Source organism: Monodon monoceros, unplaced genomic scaffold (genome assembly GCF_005190385.1).
Source record: "Monodon monoceros isolate NGI ecotype Baffin Bay Population unplaced genomic scaffold, NGI_Narwhal_1 Super_Scaffold_8, whole genome shotgun sequence".
Lineage (NCBI taxonomy): Eukaryota > Metazoa > Chordata > Mammalia > Artiodactyla > Monodontidae > Monodon > Monodon monoceros.
This window is the reverse complement of record NW_021703785.1, coordinates 3,009,531-3,019,261: the sequence shown is the minus strand read 5'-3', so window position 1 is coordinate 3,019,261 and position 9,731 is coordinate 3,009,531. Positions and strand designations below refer to the sequence as shown.

Here is a 9,731-nt window from a genome sequence, read left to right as displayed (position 1 = left end):
TGTGTGTGTGTGTGTGTGTGTGTGTGTGTGTGTGTGTGTGTGTGTGTTGAACTGTGTCCCCCCAAGACTTATGTTCACATCTTGACCCCTGGTACCTATGAAAGAGTCTTTATTCTGAAGGAGCATCTCTATAGATGTAGTCAAGTTAAGATGAGGTCCTACTGAAGTACCCTGAGCCCTGAATCCAATATGACAGATGTCCTTATTAGAACAGAAAGGACACAGACACAGGGACAAGGCCACCTGCCGACAAAGGCAGAGATTAGAGCCACGTGACTAGCGGCCAAGCAACTCCGCGTACCGCCGGCCACCAGCAGGGCCGGGACAGAGGCCAGGACCAGAATCTCCCTCATGACCTTAGAAGGAACCAACCTTGGCCACCAACTTGATGTCATACTCCTGGCCTCCTGAACTGTGAGAGAATAAAATTCTGTTGTTTTAAACCACCCAGTCTGTGCTAATTTGTTACTGCAGCCACAGGAAACTAATACGGATGTGTAAACTCCCATGAATGCATTTGTATTTTTATCATTTAATAAACGTCGATTCTACGTGAAAGTTCACCCAGAGAACCCCAGGTTACACAGTGGCCCCTACACAGGAGGACCAGCTCCTGTCTTCGCTTGGAGGGCAGGAACCAGGTCAAGCTTGTTCCAGCTGCTTCTCCAGCCCCTGTGTTTAGACATATTCTTGCAGTTAAGTCTTAGATTCTAAGTAAGAAGTAATAGTACATTGACCATAACAACAAAGAAACATACTTGAGTTATTTTAATTCTGTCTTTCATGGTGACCTTTTCGAGCTTTTATTTATGGTTAAAATTTAAAACAGTGGGACAGAGGGTGGACTGCAAGATGGAATATTTCTGTCTGGTAAATGCAAATCTCAGTTCATTAAATATTTTACTGAATTTGGAAACCATTTTTAAAAATAGAAAGGTACTATCTCAACTGCTATTTGTTTTAAAACTAAAAAACAAATCAAGGAAAGCATAATTATCACTGACTATGACACGGTCTTCACTTCCCCACTGTGGGGAGGAAGGCCCGTTGGCACCCTTTGTCACCCGCATTTTTGCACCAGTCAACAAGTATATGCTGGCACTCAGCTAGGTCTGGGGATACGGAGATTTACAAGAATAAATACACACAGTCTCTTTCTTCAAGCACCTTATAGTTTACGGGGGAGACCAACATACACGTGATTACACACAGCCATGGTTTCCAAACCTACTGTAGAGTGTTTGTGTGTCCCCCAAAACTTGTGAAACTTAACCCCAATGTGATGGTATAAGGAGATGGGGGACCCTTGGGGAAGGTGATGAGGTCATGAGGGTGAAGCCCTCCTGAATAAGATTAGTGTCTTTACAGAGAGCTCCCTCACCCCTTCCACCAGGAGAGGACACATGGTGAAGATGGCCATCTATGAACCAGGAAGGGGACCCCCCACCAGACACCAGATCTGCCGGCACACTGATCTTGGACCCTCAGCCTCTAGAACTGTGAGAAATAAATGTGTGTTGTTTATAAACAGCTAGTCTATGGTCTTTGTTACAGCAGCCTGGACAGACTAAGACAATACCAGAATTAACTATGAGTCTTTAAAAAAATTATAGGCACCCACTCTGGAAAACAGCTTTATAGGTTCTTATAAAGTTAAACACACCTTTATCATATGACCCAATGATCCTACTTCTGGGTATTTACCCTAGAGAAATAAAAATGTGTCTTCACACAAAATGCTGTACTTGAACGTTTACAGCAGCTCTATTTATAATTGCCCCAAACTGGAAACAATCAGAATGTCCCTCAATGGGTGAATGAATGAGCAAAACGTGGTATCTTGGGACAATGGAATACACCTCAGCAATAAAAAGGAACACATTTGTGACACACAACAACTTGGATGAATCTTAGAGGCATTGTGGAGAGTGAATGAAGCCAGTCTCGAAAGGTCGTATTATATTTGCACGATGTTATTGAAAAGACAGACCTATAATGGTGAAGAATAGATTCGTGGTTGCCAGGGGCAAGTGATGGGGTTGGATATGACTGTAAAGGGATAGCCCCGAGGGAGGCTTTGAGGATGATGGAGCCATTCTGTGTCCTGACAGTGGTGGTGGTCACGGGAATCCATACATGTGTCAAAACTGATAGAACTGCAAACCCCCCCCCAAATCACCATTGCTGTGTGGTTGAAAGGTCTTAGCGGTAGAGAACAAAAGCTTGAGAAGCAGGTGAAGACAGAGCTGTGAAGAGCTGCAAAGAGGTTGTAAATGAATTTTGAATGCGATGGGGAAACGAAAGATTTTTAATCACGAGAGAAGCATGATTAGATTTGGGTTTTAGTAGGGTCGTTCTGTTGACAGGATGGAAGACGGATTGGAGAGGGTTACATTGAAGGGGAAAAAATCAATTAGTATTCTATTGCGAGAGATCAATTAAGGGCAAGAGATAATGATTTCAGCTCTGGACATTCTGAGTTAGAGACATTTATGGACATTGAAGCAACGATATGTATAGGGGGTTGAATATATGAGTCTGAGGCTCAGAAAGAGGCCTGGGCTAACACTACCAGTTTGCTGGTTGAATTCATACGTACGGATGAAGTTGCTTTTCATGAATTGTATACAGGGTCGCGGGGGGAAACAAGCAGTTTGGGAATGCAACTAGGGGGATCACAGTATCTGAAAAGAACAGAGAGAGAAAGGAAGCTGAGAATGTATGGCCAAAGAGAAAAGGAAAAGAATCAGGAGAAAATGACGTCCCAGGAGCAAAGGAGGAAAGAAGAGAGGATTCAACACGCTGTGTCTGGTTTATTATCATGTGATAGATGGATGAGCAACCCAGCCGTTCACAGAGCCAGGAAGTCATCTGTGTGTCCCCCCGTCCACAGCCTCATTTCACAGCTAAAGAAACTGAGTCCTAGGGATGCTACTTGGCTTGTTTGAGAATCATGGCTGATTCATGGTCAGGCTATCACTGGCAACCAAAACACCTGGAGGTTGGAATGAATAGTTGGAGTTTTCAACGCCTTCCATAAAATATATCTATAAATATATATTTTCGTCAACACATTTCCCCATCAGTTTTTGTTACGTCCACTTATGGGAGAAAAACCTCATCTATCCCAAGCCAAATAAGTCAGAGCCAGCATGAGTTGATTCCATTCTTCTGTTTTTTTATGTGAATAATCACCAGCCTACCTGGATATTTCATTTGCCTTCCGCTCCCCATTCCGTAGAACACAAACATCACTTTTGAACTACCCATAAAAGCCCCAAATTTGGCTCCTAGGTAGGTTTCTTAGATAATTATGATGGAAATTCCATTTTGCCCCAGCCTTGACTTTTCCATTTTCTTTCCCAAAATACTTGCCACTTGCTACCCCACCAGGGTATGGAGACACTCTGAAGTGTATGGGATTTCCTACAAACTGGGATAACCTACCCAGGCCTTCCAATAGCTTGAATGCTACCACATAGCTTTAAAAAAAAAGAAAACCTTATATGTGTTTCAAACCTTACAACTAATCTATTATATAACTGAAATTATTCTATCCAGAAAGGTTAAATGTCACACATTAGAGCCTCAGATTCTCAGCGCGCTCCGTTCTTCCCAGATAAATCTCAGTAAGTGAAAAAAAACATACATTGCCGACATGCCAAGTTTGCTCCCTGATTTATAGATTTCTTAAGAATTGGATTTTGCTTAGCAAGGTTGGAAGAAAGAAGAACATTGCATCCAAACACGTGGCGAAAGGATAACTAGTCTAGAACTGAAGTTATAGACATTTGGCGTAGTACGAAGCCACTCGATTCTTTCTTGGAAAAGGCAATAATAAGCATTCTTTCCCATGATGTCATGTCTTTTAGAAGCGAAGTTTCTCAACAGCTGCTGAAATAACGAAAAGCAAGTGGATGACAAAATCAAGGTGGACCAGAAAATGCAGGGTGAGGTATCCGATCCGACCCCAGGGCTTGAGATGCAGTGCCGTTCTGTCAGGCACATCCAGCCCACCACTAAGTATGGGGGTTCTTTTGGTATGGCAGAGAAATACTGTTTCCTCTTTTAATTTACTTGTATTTGGGGGTTTTTGTTTTCTTTTTTTAAATTGAAGTATAGTTGATTTACAGTGTTTCAGGCGTATAGCAAAGTGTTTCCGTTATTTATATACATATATATATATATATATATATATATTCTTTCTCAGATTCTTTTTCTGTTATTAGTCCTTACAAGATATTGAATATAGTTCCCTGTGCCATACAGTAGGTCCTTGTTGTATATCTATTTTATATACAGTAGTGGGCATCTGTTTTCATCTTTTAAACAGCTACTAAGTTGTTAGGACATAAATAGTTAATAAGTTGCTTGAACCTAACTACTTATACAAAGAGCAGTTAGGACCCACTTTTGGCTTAGGAGTTGCTATGAAAAATCACTGAGACACGAAGGGGCCAAGAACCGAGGAAGCAGGGAAATCTCTATGCTCTGTTATCAATGCCCTGGTTTGGCACTTGGCCCGGGAAGGGGAGGGCCCCAGCATGCCCACTTGTTTTTCCTACTGTTGGTGCCTCACCCACTTCTATGGGGCCTGAAATTCGCCAGTCGCGGAAAATGCCTGCTCAGGAAACAGATGTGCAGAGGCTGCAGAGGAAACCCACAATCACCGCCCATGTGAACCAGCCCAGGCCTCCATTCATAAAAATTCAGCAAACCGAGGGCCACGAGACAGAGGAAAACACCAGCACGGAAGATAATGATGAACAAGTAAAACAGCTCCGTGGAGAGAAAACAGAAATAATCATAATAATGAAAGAAATCCAAGGGGCTTCCCTGGTGGCGCAGTGGTTGAGAGTCCGCCTGCCGATGCAGGAGGGGACACGGGTTCGTGCCCCGGTCCGGGAGGATCCCACGTGCAACAGAGCGGCTGGGCCCGTGAGCCATGGCCGCTGAGCCTGCGCGTCCGGAGCCTGTGCTCCGCAACGGGAGAGGCCACAACAGTGAGAGGCCTGCGTGCCGCAAAAAAAAAAAAAAAAGAAAAGAACCCCATTTGATCTTGAAAGGTTAGAGAGGGAGTTACACCCATAAAATCAGAATTGGCTGCAATTAGGAGCAGGAAGGGGGAGGGGCAAAAGAAAACGAGAAGAAGAGAACAGCACCCACAGAAAAGGAAGAGACCCTGGAACTAAAAGTAGGATCGTAGGATCAGCAAAATAAAAATGGATGGAAACACCAAGCTGGTTATCTAGACCAGAGCCCTTCTCCACTGTGCAGACCAGTCAGCAGATACTGTCAAAGCAATCTCCCAGATCCAGAAGCAAAAATAAACAGACAAGTGAATAAATGAAAACTTAACAGTCTTGCGAGATATATCCAGGAGGGTCAAACTAATAGAGACTTAGAGACAGAAAGGTGAGAAAGAAATAATAAGAGAAATAATTGAAGCATCATTTCCAGGGCTGAAGTTTCTTAGATAATGGTCCACCAAGGCCAGAACAGGATGAAGAAGAAATACATCCACATTCTGATAAAATAGAAGAACACCAAAAATAAAAGGAACATTCTAAAAGCTCCCACAACAAAAAATAGAAGAGGGCCATGTGGTATGAATGAACCATTGGCAGCCATGGGAAGCTAAGAAAATTCACAAGGAAGTTTAAAGGAATCCAGGAGCCCTTGGCCTCTGCTCACTCTTCTTCACGTGGTTGGACTGAGTGACGTGAATTACATCGCCTTTGCGACAGGTTCCACCACCTTGTTTTGAAGAGGTTAAAATTGGGTAATTATAATACTATGTACTGCCATGGAGGGACGTGTACTATGTGAAAGAAACAAGTTGCAGAACAAATGGACCATCTTATCCTATTGAAGCTAAATACACACACATGCACATATAAACTGGACAGATAGAGATGATGATGAAGATAGATAGATAGATAAATAGATAAATAGATAGATAGATAGATGATAGATAGGTAGAGATAAACATTTAAAAGGACAGAGTACACAGGTGGAATTTGGGAGAATACACTGGCTTTTTATCTTCAACATTTGATACTTTCTTTCTCTCCTTTTTTTTTTTTTAAGAAGGAGTACAGATTACTTTTGAAATTTTTTGTTTAAAATGGGGGCTGCAGGAGCATGGCGTGCTCAAGAAGTGAGGAAAATCCGTGTGGCTGGTGAATGCAGAGAGTGGAGAGCCAAGCAGGAAGATGCCAGAGCTTTGGGCAGAGAAGGATCAGGTCCCCACGTTCAGATGGGGCCAAAGAGGGAAGCCAGGAGTGGACAGAGTAGGGAAAGGATGACTTAGCTCTGGCCCGGAACACAGAAATGACACATCTGACCCTCGGCAGGGTTTGTTCTATGACCTAAGTGGATTCACCCCATCGTGCACAGACAGAAGAAGTCAAGAACCGTGAAGCCTGGATCGATTGTTTGGGGATCGACTCCCTGCCCTAAACCTTATTTCTCTACACGGCGCCACTCCTAGTGGGGAGTTAAATTCCCGGATATGCTCAGAGCCAAAGCAAGCAAAATGAGGGTCACTGGCCACACAATTCTTCTTGCCCTCCATGACTGTCCCACCAGCAATGGCACCAGCTACCCCTGGGTCTGAAATGCAGTTGAAAAACTGCCCCCAAACACGGTGGAAAACTCTAGATTATCTTGGGAGAACAGAGCATTTGATTGAATCCCCAATCCCACCCATTCCTGGTCTTCCGTATTGGGGATGCCCCTCAAATAGGTGGACATGTGGGAGTGAGCTAGAGTCACACAGGCGACCACAGCCCCGAGGTTTCAGGATGGCCTGGTTTTGCCATACCCCTGAAGAAATTATGAGTGGGGAAGGAAACGGGACTAATTCTTATTTACCCTTAACCGCAGACTGTGAGTTATAGGGACAGATCATGGCATGTGATTTATTTTCCCACTCTTTTGTGTTTGTGTTTCTCATGCTCAGAGGCGTTTATCACACTAAAGACTCCCATAGACGTAACCCCACATCTGCAGCGGGCAGGTCCCCAGACTCTCCGAAGGGCTGCACAGCTGAACCTCGTGCTCTGAGCAAAGACCTTAGCCGGTTCCTGGGGATTTCCTTACCCTCCAAGATCTTACCTTGGCATGTTGTCCAGGATATCACTAGCGAAGAAGTATCAATGTGGGTCAAAGGCTCTTTTCTGAAATGTAACCAAAGCACCAGCAGAAGAAACCATGATAAAAAAAAAAAAGCATTGGTAAGTACAACTCAAGTCCTATTGTTGCCTTTGTTTAAAAAAAAAACACAAAACCACAGACATTTTTTGTATATAAATTTTTATTTCAAAGCATCTGATCCCCAGAATGTATTCCACAATAAGTGATTTTCTTAAACAAATCAGGACAGTCATCAGTAGGATATTAGTTCTGGGATGAAGTTTTCCACAAGGTTCCCCCCGTACGTACTGTGGATGGTATTTTAACCATCTGTCCTTGGAAAAGCATGAACACAAAATCAAGTCGTGTACTGAACCTTGGATGTTATTCTATAAACAAAATGAGTTTTAAGCCTCAGAAAACACTTCAGAACAAAGAACATGTTTTTAATGCCCATGAGAAAAAAACAAATATGATAAAGATGATGGGTGTAAAAGATGACTGTTTAAAGCCGAGGTAGACGTTCTCCCATCGAAATCTCCACCGAGTCTGTTGTTGTGAGTCCCCAGGTCCTGGGGGAGGACACTTTGTTTTTTTTCCGCTTTCTGACATTATCTGTTGCAACCTGATGCAAAGCAGCACGCAACTTGTCACAGGAGGAAATAACTCTGCGGCCGGCATGGAACGTCTCAGGGAGCCCGGGGGCTGGGAGGCCAGCAGTTGAGGGTGGGGCAGACTGCCTCTCGCGGGAGCTCACAAAAACAGTGCTGCGGTTCCAAAGAGAAAGCAGGATCCTGTCATTAAAGAAAAGGGTGGGAGTCCTTGCAGGCGGGAGTCATGATACAAAACTTCGGATAAAATGTCAAGGCTTATTTCAGAATGGCTGTGCGAATGCTCCGTGCTTCATGGGAAGAGGGCTTGGAGCAGAGCATCCATAGATACAAGATCCCCTAAGAACGGAGATAACAGGAGCGATGCTGGTGGTCCTTTGTGCCCCTTCTTAGCCTGGGGGCCTCGGGGGCAGGACCGGGAGCGTCTTCTTCCTTTGCTTGGTTCCCAAGGAGCAAAGGCCAGCCTGGTGAATGTCACAGCAGGTGAGCGCTGGCCAGGCCAGAGAAGAGAATGAAAGCTCCCTGAAATGTGCCCTGCATCGCTGGGGCCCTCGGGATGGCTCCGTGAAAACAGCATGTGAGCCTCCTGCAGCCTACAGGGCCCAAGCAGGGAGACTTGCTCTCCAGGCCTTACATAGATATTATGTAGCACGTAGCACGCTGCTTCTCACAGAACATGCACTCAAGTAATATGTATGAGCACGCGAATGAGAAGTAGCTATTAAAATGGTTTATTTTATCTGTGGGTAAATGGATGAACTAAATAAAGGACAAAACACAGACCAGCAAGATACTTCATGACGTTACTATCTTATTATAAAATTCATTTGTGCAATAATAAAAACAAGCACATGTGCCAGGACTGATGTAACAGCTTCGTGGATTTTGAAGCACATCAATCTTCACGCCATCCCCATTTCACAGAGGAGGAGGCTGAAGCCCCAGAGTTCAGGCAACACGCCGAGAACAGAGCAGCAATGACAGGCAGGTGGGATTCGAACCCGGGGATTCGGAACCAGTCACAGCTCTAGACCACTCTGAGGGGCAGCAGGCAGCAAAGTCACAATTTCAAGAATCCCTGTCTTTTCCTGGTTGTCATATTTGCTTCATCTTGTTCGTTATGTATACTCCAGATGTCTTTCAAGCTTTCAGGTTACGTGGTTAACAGCTTGGCCAACAAGAACCAGACCGTGGCCTGTTTATTGCTCTCTACGCAGCTTTACAAAGATGGGTGTTAAACCTAATTTCCTCATTGCTAACTGTGAGAGAATACTCACTGTTTAAGGCTCAGACAAAACAGGATGCATGAAACTGTTTCAAATGCCTTTCAGGGGTTCGGAACCCAGGGATTACCATCACTGGAGGGTTTTAAGATTTTATTTCAGTTGAAAGCAGAATTAAAAGAAAATAATTTTTTAAAAATTTTTTGAGAAATTCTTCTCCACTGAGATTGTGAAAACATCATTAAACAAATTTTATATACCTACTAAGGACACCCAGGTGTTTCCAAATATCTAAGCATTTGGAATTGTATGTAATTAAGAATTATCAAAGAATACCTTTGCTGTGATTCATAAAATCTTTAGCAATTGATTAAGTAATTTTTTAAAATGATTAGCTCTTGAAAAAGACCTGAAAATATAACTGTTTCATAAATTGAAAATGGAATCCTGTTAATTGAAGATCTTCTCCGTAAATCACACCTGGGGAGCCATGGAGGAATGAAAGCTTTTCCGTTATCTTCCCCAAATGCACACTCAGGTAAAATAATATTACAAGACAGGAAAAGAGATGAACTTTGATCCACCATCAATCAGTTACTGATCGTGCACCTGGGACCAAGCATTGTGTTGGTTAAGCTTGGGATTCAGAGACCAGTGGGGCAAACTTCCTGTCCACAAACTTACTTCCTGTTCACAAGCTACTTCCTGCCCACAGCTACTTCCTGCCCACAAACTTACTTCCTGTGCACAAGCTACTTCC

General features: G+C 43.6%; 1 long non-coding RNA gene across 1 annotated transcript in view; it reads right to left on the bottom strand.

Annotated features, from left to right (window-relative positions):
• Nucleotides 1-7,092: 7,092 nt before the first annotated feature.
• Nucleotides 7,093-9,731, bottom strand: part of LOC114888318 — a 22,177-nt gene continuing 19,538 nt past the window's right edge. The window contains exon 3 of the long non-coding RNA XR_003791756.1: nt 7,093-7,181. This is a non-coding gene — a long non-coding RNA (uncharacterized LOC114888318). The remainder of the gene's footprint in view (nt 7,182-9,731) is intronic.